This window comes from Augochlora pura, chromosome 7, assembly GCF_028453695.1.
Source record: "Augochlora pura isolate Apur16 chromosome 7, APUR_v2.2.1, whole genome shotgun sequence".
Taxonomy (NCBI): domain Eukaryota; kingdom Metazoa; phylum Arthropoda; class Insecta; order Hymenoptera; family Halictidae; genus Augochlora; species Augochlora pura.
The window spans coordinates 12,100,274-12,110,177 of NC_135778.1; the positions used below are offsets into that span (position 1 = coordinate 12,100,274).

Consider the following 9,904-nt stretch of genomic DNA (forward strand, 5'->3'; position numbering starts at 1 on the left):
CTAACGCGTCCGGCCACGGTCGGCCACTCTAACTTCGAAGTGGCAGCTTCGCTAAAAGCTTTCCGCAATTTTCGAAACGATTATGATTTCGCGAATGGTAATGAGGTCAGGACCGAACGCATTACGCCGGCCAGCTTCGGCAATTCCCGCTTCGAAGTCACGACAGTTTAATTAATTTATTGACCGGACTTTTCTCGTTATGGCAAGTCCGTCGCCGCCCCGCTCGGACTGTTTAGCAAACACGAAAGCGCGCACGTTCTCAAGTAATTACCCCGCGCTGCTTGATTTACAGTTATGCCCCCGCGAGCGCGACTTCGCGTTTGCATCTCTCAAACATTCTCGTAATCTTGCCCTCGAACGGGAAATGGAAATTCGAGGACCGATGAAACGCTTCCCCGGTTTCGTTACGACGCCGTGACTCAGCCTCCGCGCTCGGGATATGCTTTATTTCGACAGGTACGCCTGCTAAACGGTCCCAGAGATCTCGCGGTGGCTCGAAGGCTCCCCGAGACTTTCTAATACTTTTATCAAACATTGTCTTCGCCGTTTGTCTAACAACTTGTAAGTCGAAGCCGTGTGGGATTTAGGACCGTCGTAACCTTCGTAGGAAGGAAACATCAGCCTCGGCCGTCCACTTTTACGTCGTCCCGAAACGTTCACGGAGCGTTCACGCAGAGAATCAAATAGAATGAATCATGGTAATTAGCGGTAATCTTCGCGCTGAATCCCCGATTCCACCATGAAATGGACTTTAATTTTACTTCAACTGCCGCAGAGTTTACTCGATTAGGCTTGTTTATGTCATAATTACGTTGGACGTGGGATCAAACATTAGTTATTGCCCATTGACCGGATGTTATTATTTCTTGTTTATTGCTCAGAGACTGCTTTGGCAGATTTTTCTTTCGTCTCTGATCTTTCTTTCTCTGATGAAATTGTTAGAGAAGAAAATTCTATTCGAGCTTTTGGAAAGTGTTTTAATCCTTAGCACTCGAGTGGCGACTCCGCGGCGCCATTAAAATTACTGTAATACATTCCAAGATTATTTTTAATACACATCGCCAAAGCTTAGATTTAAAAATTGTTAAAAGTGTAACTATTATATGAGTCGCGAGACTCAATTTCATATGCATAAAATAAATATTGTTACATAAAACGGAGACGCTAGAAGCCAGACAAATTATTTTAGATTTACAGTTGAAATGGCTTCGAGTGCAAAGGGTTAAAATATACAGGTTTTAACCTAAACTTTATTAAAAATTCAGATAAGGTTAAGGAAGACTTTAAAACGTTTCAGATTTTAACCAGCAATGTTTCACAAATGAAGATCTGTTGTATGTGTGACGGTAAAACACACGAGCAATTAAAGTGGATATAACATACAATGAAAGTAACTATAATTGTGTCAAAGTAGAAACAAGAGACAAAACTCTCAACAGAGCGAATTTAAAACCAAAGATCACGATAGTATAAAACAATACCTAAAATATAAAAAACGCGAGTATTATCTAGCAAAGAAGTTAAAAGTCAGTTTTATCAATCTACTCGAGTAAATGTTAATTAGAAATATTTTCTCCTTCGTAAAGGAAACAATTAACCTAAAATAGCCTAGGGTCTAATAATAACCTCGCCTCTAACCACATTCCAAACTCTCTGCAACAAATATCAGCAAAACTTCCCTTCGGTCGTTGAAAAATACGGGGACCGAGTCACAGGGTCATGCGTAGCATACCTAATCTGCCGAAGCAATAATCGAAGACCGGTCAAAGGGACGATATACGCGACCGTCCATTAATTTTCCAGGCCATTCGTTGCCGCGGCAGCTCCCGTTCGTCTCTCGCGAGAGGTCGTTCGAGTCGGCGGATTTCAATTTCGTCTTCGAGGTACGAGGGCCGAGGATGGGTCGAGAGGAAAGAACCGAGAGATAATCGTAGGGCGGGGAGAGGTCGGCGGGGAAGGTGTCGCGGATAAACGATCTAGATAGCGGACTTTATGGTTCCGTGGGATTACCGTTCCGTTGCATAAATTTCGGCGACGTACATATATAATGCGAAGCTAATATGCTGGTCCTTCGGAGTTTCCGGCGGGGCTGAGAGCCGCGCGGGGCTCGGCTAACGGCGACAGGTCGCTGCGAAACGCGGCTGAAGAAAAGAAGAGGATGCGGAGAGACGCGTGGGAGAGGCGGCAAAGAGACGCCGCGAGGACGAGTGGCCGTGGAACGCTCGGGGACACTAAATTTTCGTTGCAACGCGGCGTCGTTATTAGCATACAAGTATTTAGAATGAGTTATTGGCCGGCACGCTTATCCCTGGGGCGGATATATTCGGTACAGCCTCTCCGCCGTGTCAGGTGTATCCCTCAGGAGGCGGCATTATGCGCCGCATACTTTATACCAGGCGTGTCGCCGGTGCTCCAGCGCCGCATTTCTTCGAGAAGCGCCGCGAAAAGCATCGCGGCAAGAAAGGATCAACGATCGTTTAAAATTGAAGCAAGACAGGAGAACGCGACCCGATTCGCGATCCCGTTGAATCCGCCCGTTTCGAACACTTTTCCCTCTTTCTCTATCAGCTTTCCTTCGCTCTCTATGAGCGACCACCCCCCCCCCCCCCCCTCTCTCTCTCTCTTTCTCTCCCTATCACCGTCACCTCTCGCTTCCTCCGCCGGCCATTTGCGTTAAGTCTAAGCCATTCAGATTTATGATCGGTTTAGCCAGGAGAATCGATTCTGCGGCTGGTATAAAGAATCGTTTCCGTGCATTATAGCGCAACAACGCCGGTTAAAGGCAGCGTCGCTTAAAACCGGCCCTGACAAATGGCCCGGCCCACAGAAATCGCCGCTAATCGCTCCGAGAGCGCGACCGTCGACCGTCGACCGGCCGCCATCCCTTTTCTCCGCGATACCCGCCGATTAAACCACTTTTGCGGTCGGTCCGCGGGGTCGCCGTTCTTACGTTATTAAGCGAGAGTTATGCCCCGTCCTCTCATCCGAGATATCACTAGCCAGGGACGACGGTCAATCTTGCCGGGATCCTCCCCGAGGTCTAACTAGCGGAATAAAAAGCTGGACACCTTGCTCGTTTCGATCCCCGGGATCCACGATTATTTCCGTACCACTGATCGAATCATGACATCACCGAAAAAATGTCTGCCCACGTGAATGGCTAATAAAAAGCTCGAATTGTTGGTATAATGGTTTTCGTTATTTTTATTTTCTACACTAGAGTGAACTTACAAAATGTTTGATTTGTCTGCAGATCTTTGAATAAATAGTAAAAAGCGTTGAGGTTTCCTTCTGCCTTCAGTCATGCTATATTTTATAAAGAAGCAACTTACTTTAATCGTAACTAATATTTCAACTGTTAATATTTCAACTACTAATGTTTCAACAATTAAATTTTTATTTTGGATTATCAGATACTCTATAATGTTATTTGAACCAAAACATAGGGCTCGTTGTAGTGTAAATACGGTTACTGTACTGTACATCGTATCTACGTGATGCATTTGATTATACTGCGCTGCATCCATACATCCTACGTAACGCATAGGATTGGTTAGGATCAGCGTTGACCAAAATTGATTTAACCAATAATAATATTCCTCGGAAATAATTGTTGTAATTGTTGTAATTAGATAGTATTTACAGATAGATCACAGCAATTAGATTACAGTAATTAGTAATTATCTACGGTAGCAGTGTTGATCTAATTGTAGTTCACACTTTAAATCAAACAAAAAGAAAGCACATGATATGTGCAAAGATACAGAACAAGGATTAAGACATCTGTTAAATAAAACCTTTTTACATGATTTTAAATAAAATCGAAACATGAAACTAACAGGGGATGACGTATTATTCGATGGAATCTATGTATAATAGAGGAACTATAGATGGTCCGCAGCATGCGGACATAATGCTTAATGGAACGTGTAGATATAGTTCGTGTCAAAGACTTGGACACTGAAGTGATAATAATCTCAACGCAGCTATTCAGAAGCTAGAGCACATTCCTAACTTCGCGTATAAATTATTCAACTCTTTACACTCGAATTGTGACACCATTAAAAGTTGTAATATCACGTTCCAAAATAATGTCTACATGATCTTTGATTACACTGGATTGTTGCAATAGTAATTTCAGTATTTTTGTAAGCTATCTGTTTGGAAAACCGAAGTCACTTTCGCAGCCACCAAATATTTAACAAACTGTTAAAAAAAAGTAATTGAATCGTAAGATCTAATTTCATATGCATAAAATGCATCGAGTGATGTGAAATGGAAATGCAGTACATATTTGATAAAGTAATTGATTTGGGTATTAATAAATGATGGAAAACTTGATGGTAGACAGTAAAATACATGTGCAAATACATGACAGTAAATTTACATATTGCTCGCTACAATAAGTATAAAAAAGCGATCTGCTTATATTAAAATTATTATTATATAAAATATTTAAATATGTGTTCCTTTGTTTTCAATCAAGTATTTATCGAAACAAATTGTTTTTGTCGCATACATAAACACTTATTAAATTGGAAAAATGACGACCGGATGAAGGTTAATAGAAGCGCATAAAATACCGGCAATTTCCGAACACCCTAAAAACTAGGACTCGTAGAGACGCTAAATGAGAGGCAATTAATTTCCGAATCGTATAGTACGAGTAACGAGAAGGGAGCGGCAGGGCAACAAGAAAATAGATAAACGGTCGGTTTCAGGGTGCGACGTTGTCGCACGCGTCGTTTGGTACGCGTGGCGTAAATCGTTCACGGTCAATTTCCGAAGAGATCTTTCGGTCGTTGGTGTCGCCCCGAGTGGATCAACCGTCAGGATTTCTTTCTTAGGCCCGGGTATCCACCGTCGCAAACACGAAAACGGAACAGCAGGCGGTCTCGCAGCGGCACGATGACGGCGCCGCGTCAACGAGAATATATCAGGCAGCTGCCGCGCGGACGAATTCAAAGGTGGTTGGGGGTCGGTGCACCTGATTGCCCGACATCCATCTACCCCCACCGACAGAAGGTGTAGAAACTCGACGGGAATCCAGCCCCTCTGGACGTTCGACAGAGAATGAACACACGCGCGCGCACGCCGCTAGCGGATATAATGGCTTTCTAATTGCGCTGCGCGCCAGCTGATTTCGTGCGGGACTGCGAAATTAAGAGACAGCGGAAGGAAAACGGGAGGGCGGCGAAAGCGGCCATTATGAATAAAAAGAATCGTCGTACTTGAAAATTGTGGCAATCTACTTGCTGATCGAATTCACTTCTGGGTAAGATATACAGTGAAACGAATACCTTTTTCGCAGGTAACATGTGTATGGATTTGTTGCATTTATGATAAATATTAATAGGTGAAACGCAAATAGTGATACTGGTAGATTAATTCAATAATTTCCTTATATTATGCATATTTCATTAAAATGATTCCAGGTAGAGATAAATGTCTATCGTGACTTTGTTTTTTTTTGCAACTAATGCATAGTTGCAAAAATAATGCAACGTTTATATCTTGTGCAAAGATCCACAATTTATGACTTAAGACAGTTTATGTCTTTAATTATTCTTTTTATTGTACATTGTACCTACCCATATTGGTTACTATGTAATTTAATTCTAATATAATTATATAGTAATGTAATTACATAATGTAACTAAAGTATTTGTACAATGTCATAATAAAGATACATTTGAAGAAATTGAAACATTAAAATTGATTTACAATTTTAGTTGTTTTGTAAACGTGCGTTAAAATGTGAGAAAAAACTTAGTTTAGGATAAAATACGGAACATCCGTGAATGACATCAAAGTTGCCACCGAAATGAAGTAAGCTATGAATAATACAAAAGCACATCACCAAAACGTAACTCCGGCAAACTACGTTATCGTAGGACAGTTGTCAAATAAGCAGCGTCGCAGCACAACGTTCGACATCCCCAAACGAAGATTGGAAGAATCATGCCGGAAGACAAATGGGAATTCATTATTACAAAGCCCGGACATACGCGATTCAATTCGCCCATTACGATCGAATAATGTAGAGGCGGAAAAAGTTTCTGTACCGATAAATCTGATCGTCGATACGCGTCCCTCGCGGATCGGATAATGGATCGGATACAATCGGCCCCGAAAGAAAGATACATCGGCTTGGTATTCGCGACGCCAATTGTTGGCGGTGGCTGTCGTCGTCCGCGACGAGGAAAAGGGAGCACACGGTCGCAAGAAGTTATGGAGTCCAGACGGCGAGGGGTGTTCCCGGCGGCGGGGAGCGCCGACAGCGCGAGATTTTTCGGAAATTGACCGTAAACGACCGGGTCAATTTACGCTCGCCGGGCGAAAGTGACGGCTGGTTTCTCCTGAATCGATGCGAGACGTCCGCCGCCCACGGAGGGTGGCGGAAAAAAAATGGGAATTTAAACGACCTCCGCCACGCGAAGCTTTCTAGAATCTTAATTGGAGTAGAAGACAAAGGCGAGGGCGGGGGGGCTGTCGCGAAAGGGAAAATTACGCCCGGCGTTCGGAAGCGTCTGGAAAAACAGCCGGAGTCCCTCGTAACGAACGGCCCTCGAAGACAAACGGAGGCGACGCGATTCCGCGGGTCAATTTACATCCGTAATGGCGACTTCCGAGATCGCGGGACCGTGATTCGCGATTCATTGGACCGACGCGCGCTCGTCGCGCGGCAACGTTTCAACGACCGGTCTCCCGACCGCGTCCATTTTCGAGGAGTTAATATTCAAAATGAACGTTACAGCGAGGGGGCCAGGGCTACCGTTAATCTTCGATGGCATGTGGGACCACTCACGGCGCGCCGCAGCTCGCTTTATCGTGCTCGCGTTAATTATGCAAATGAATAATTAGCATTTCGATTATTTCGAACGACGCCACCTACTCCGGGACCAGCCGAAAATTTATCGCGATCCCCTCTCCGCGCGCCCGCGCGCGCGCGAATCCGTCGATGGACGCCTCTCTCTTTCTCCGGTCGCCGGATGTTTCCTCGGCTTTGACGCGGCGGCCTCGTGAAGCTGTCGTCGGGGCTATTAATATTAAACTAGACGATAAGTTACGACGCGTGCCGGTTTCGGACCGGTCGATTCGTCGGCGAGCGAGCCTCCTCGTAAAACACGCGAGAGATTTCATAATGAAGACGCCGGGAGGCGGAGCGTGTTGTCGCGAATACGAGGGACGCCCGATATCCTCCAAGAGAAACTCTGTCCGACGCGCGGAACGACTCGCCGGAAAAGAAGCGTGGCTACAAGGGTACCGACGGATCGGGTGCCTACGAATATTAATCGGGCCGAATTTACCGCGAGAGCCCGATTCCACGAATCCTCGACGGTTGATCAATGCGAGAGGCGAATCGACTCGACTGCAGAAATAAACTGTTAGGCTTATGAATATATTCATACCCGGTTCATCAATATTCAAAACCTACTTTCCCGACTGTGCTTAAATTCACTGAAATCGGATGTGCCGGGATCGCGCGCCGGCCGACGGGGACCAGCCGATTCTCGGTTTCTCATCGTAAAAGTTTACGACCGCTCGATTTCCGACGGTAGACTGAGAAAATGGGATGCTCCGATTCCATCGAAGGACCCCGATGACCTGTCGGTCGTGCAAGTCCCGACGAACACCGATTTGCTCGGGGTCCGAGCCGTGGAAGAGCAACCTGCTCGAAGAACAAACGTCCTAAACCGACCGATCGCGATCGTCCGCCGGCCGCGCCGGTTCGACGTGTTCTCGCGAATTCGATGTCCGCTTGGACCGATTCCAATTCCGTTTCTGCCCCCTTTCTCTTTCGCCTATCATTGCCTGTTGCATCATTTCGAGACGGTCACGGGCTCCCGAACGTGAGATGTATCCCGAGGGTCCGCGAAAGAACCGCATCGCGAACCAGTCCACGTCTCGATTCGGAGGATCTACGGTGGCCCCGGCAAATAGATCACTCCGCTAATGGACGGTCTGCCTCTCTCCATCTCTCCGCCCCGATATTCTCGGTGGCCACCACGACCAGCGCCTCCGGGGGCTGGAAATTAGCAAGTCTTAAGAGAGAGAGATCCCCCGCGAGTTAATCGTCGGGCCGATTTCAGCGGCGTCGCTCTCGGACAATTTGCCGCGACGAAATTTCATTTGTCCCCCTTTCTCCCTCTCGCGTGGAACGGCTCGCTTGGCCAGCTCCTTGCGACCCCAACGCGAGGGTCTCTTCTCGCTAATCCACCTTATTCGCTCTTCATCTTCGCCGACCTCCTTCGATCTCCCCGCCCCGAACGATTCCGTCGCGGCTTAACGGATTAATCGATGTTATCCCGACTGTCCCGGAGCCGAAAACCGTGGAAACGTCGCTCGGCTCGAGTCCCGGGCCCCATTCATGTCGGAACGTAGAACGAAATCAGATTCCAGCTCGACGGCCGTCGGCTCGCGAACAATAAGTCGGATTAAGGGAGGCCTGCCCCGAACGGAGCGACACGCGGCTCAACCGATCGATGATGCAGTCATCGATCGAGGTTGCGTCCGAGGCTTCACGGTTGATCTTGTTTCCCGGGATCGCTGGACTTTTGGAGCACGAGGGGCCCGCGACCCTTCCTCTAACCTAGCCGGTCTCAATGTCTCCCGAGGAGTAGTTTTAAAATTGTGTGGGGCGTATGTTATCTATGAACGCTTCCATTCCTTAGAAAAACCTATCGAAAATTTCTCGCTGCATCGGAGAAGAATATCGTATAATTTTTCAATGATTCATGTCACGACACAAGCATCACCAATTTCCCGGACCGCGGCGTCAAAGCGCTCGATTCACGTGGCGAGTTCACGTCACTCAGAACGCGGCGGCGGCGGCAAGTGTAAAATCTGCAGAATGCTCACCTCAGATACCGCACCGCGAACTCGCGTACGTCGATCAGGAACGGAACGAGCACACACCGAACAGCACGTAAAAAATCATCGATCACAGACCGGCTTCCTCGATGTTCCCGCCTTTTCCGGGGATCTCGTATAAAACTGCGCACTGGATCACCTTCCGGGGCCGCACGTGTGGCATGTACAAAACGCACTGTGTCCTATCAACTGATACTATCTTTCAACAAAAAAAAAAAAAATAGGATCACGGAGCCCACCGGAACTGTGGAAAGAAAAAGGAAAGGGGGCAACGGTCACACGCGTTACGTCCGCAGTCACTGCGCGGTCGTCGGTCACTGATTATCTTTGCAGTTTAGGTGTGTTTCGCGCGGACGGGTCCGTACGGAGCAGGGCCCCCATTGAGTGCGAGACACGTTCCGCGAGGCAAACGATCAACCAAAAACAACGTACCAACCTACACCGTACCGTCACGGCGCCACGGCACTAACTGACAGGCTGACGAGAACCTCCAGTTGCTCGTTGGTGGGAAGCCGGCGGGGCGAGGGGCGCGACGACGATAACACCGTCTCTGTTCCACCGCACGGAGGCTCGGCTCTCTCGTGTTCGGCCTCTTCCTGTCTCTCTTGCTCCCGTTCTATTGCCACCTAGTGGCGGGCTCGCAAACTCGTTCTCCGGTACGGGCCTCCACCTCCCTTTCGGCGAACGGATCGGTGGGGGTGAAACGAGCACGTGGACCCGCTAAAGAGGGAGGTCCGAGCCGGCCAGCGGTGGGGGGAACAGGCAACCCCGGCTTGCTTTGGGGTGAGGTTGCAAAATATGTTGTAGAAATGGGGTGGCCGATGAATGCGGTCGCCCGTAGACTAGGGATTTTATTGATCTTTTTTCCAACCCCACGCGAACGGGGGTTGGGGGAGGGCCGTGTGCACTCGCGCACGCTTAATTAAGCGGCCGGACTTACGTCGCATGTATATGTGCCGCCGTGCCCTGCCTTCGTGCCCCACGGACTCGCGATACCTAGCCGTTTCGACGATCGGCTGGAATCACCTGA

General features: G+C 47.7%; 1 protein-coding gene across 1 annotated transcript in view; it reads right to left on the reverse strand.

The window, feature by feature from the left end:
* LOC144472577 (discoidin domain-containing receptor 2) overlaps positions 1-9,003 on the reverse strand; it is a 185,828-nt gene extending 176,825 nt beyond the window's left edge. The window contains exon 1 of the mRNA XM_078185791.1: positions 8,863-9,003. The gene's annotated coding sequence lies outside the window, so the exon portion shown is untranslated. The remainder of the gene's footprint in view (positions 1-8,862) is intronic.
* Positions 9,004-9,904: the final 901 nt, after the last annotated feature.